General features: G+C 39.6%; 1 pseudogene; it reads left to right on the top strand.

The window, feature by feature from the left end:
- Positions 1–635: 635 nt before the first annotated feature.
- Positions 636–1,381, top strand: LOC123848830 (6-pyruvoyl tetrahydrobiopterin synthase-like; annotated as a pseudogene).
- The last annotated feature ends 458 nt before the right edge of the window (positions 1,382–1,839 follow it).

Below are 1,839 nucleotides of genomic sequence, written 5' to 3'. Positions count from 1 at the left end.
GCATTGACAACACTGACTCCTCCCAGTCACTTACAGGAGATTTTGAAGTGTGGAAAGAAAATACCCGCAAAATCAAATGTCCTGTTACCATTTTAGATAACCAAGAAGTCCAAAGTGGACTCCTGATCATTACCCTAGTGTTCCTAAAATATCGGGGCATATTACAACACAAATGTCTAGCTAAATCTGCAAAGGGCAATGCCATCTCCTGGGAAGACTGTCATTCCTAGTCCAGAAAGCCTGGATTTATACCAGAGGGACAAATTCAATTGAGGGATTAAACCAAAGTTCATTAAAGCCTATTGAATTAAATGTGGATAACATGTCCTTATTAAAAGAAGAGTCCTTCTCTGATATCTTTGCAGGATTTATTTGAAAAGAGCATGTAGAGGGCGCTTGGGTGGCTCAGTCCATTAAGTGTCTTCCTTCGGCTCAGGTCATGATCCCAGGATCCTGGGATTGAGTCCCACATCAGGCTCCTAACTCAGCCAGGGGCCTGCTTCTCCCTCTGCCTGCCGCTCCCCCTGTTGTGTGCACTCGGTGTCTCTCTCTCTCTCTCTCTCCTCTCTCTCCTCTCTGACAAAGTAATAAAAGTCTTAAAAAGCCCGCCACCAGGCGAGTGAGGAGGAGAGGCAATGAGCGTGGCGGGCGCCGGGGAGGGCTGTCGCAGCAGGTCGCTGGTGTCCCGCCTCGTCTCCTTCAGCGCGACCCACCGACTCCACAGCAAATCTCTGAGTAATGAAGAAAACTTAAAACTGCTTGGGAAATGCAACAATCTAAATGGCCATGGGCACAATTATAAAGTTGTGGTGACGGTGCATGGAGAGATTGATCCTGTCACAGGAATGGTTATGAATTTGACCGACCTCAAAGAGTATATGGAGGAGGCAATTATGAAGCCCCTTGATCATAGAATTTGCATCTGGATGTGCCATACTTTACAGATGTTGTAAGCACGACAGAAAATGTAGCTGTATATATCTGGGGAAACCTCTAGAAATTTCTTCCTATGGGAGTTCTTTATAAAGTAATAGTGTATGAAACTGATAATAATATTGTTGTCTATAAAGGAGAATAGCTTTTAGGGGTTAATACTGTAGAAAGACTAATTTCTTTCCATATTTGAAAAAAGTCTTTATCCCCTAGGACTATTAAGAAGTCCTCACATACTTGTTATGCCTCCACATTGTGTTCCGGAGTGCCCAATTGATTGAAATCATTGTGTGTAAGACCAGTTGTGAATTCAAATCTATCTTAAAACCAAACTTGTAAAACATCCTGAGTATCATTTAGAGAGTCTTTTATTTATAGATTAAAAATAATTTCATTTTCAGTAAAATGTTGTGGTGTGGAATTTAAAAGTAAAATAAATCAATTTTTGTTTTTCCATTATCTCAAAAAAAAAATCGTAAAAAACAGAAAGAACAGAGCATGTAGAGATGAACACTAAGAAGCAAGTCATTGACCTCTTTGGTATACAGCAGCATTGAGGTTAGTGATTGTGATGAGGTCACTAATGTGAGAGCTAGCTTGTATTTCTACATAAAGAGAAGGGAAAATATATCAGAAAATAAACCCAAAAGAGGCACTGCAAAAATACATTCCCCAAGATATTTGATCTATTAACAAAAGAACAGACCTTTAAAAACTATCCTAGAGGCAGTCTGGAGAATCTCAGTAGAATTTCAGCAAATTCTGTGTATGAAACCACATACGAAGTTATAAAAAATATTCATGCCTCAGATATTGTGATTTAATTGGAATGGAATACAGTCTGCGCATTAGGATTTTTTAAAAGCTGACAATTCTAATGTGCAACAAAGTTTAAGCATCACTGAA

Source organism: Mirounga angustirostris, unplaced genomic scaffold (genome assembly GCF_029215605.1).
Source record: "Mirounga angustirostris isolate CCGP_5_RB_7025 unplaced genomic scaffold, mMirAng1.0.hap1 SCAF_2, whole genome shotgun sequence".
NCBI classification, from domain to species: Eukaryota; Metazoa; Chordata; class Mammalia; order Carnivora; family Phocidae; genus Mirounga; species Mirounga angustirostris.
This window is presented reverse-complemented; position numbering and strand designations above follow the sequence as displayed.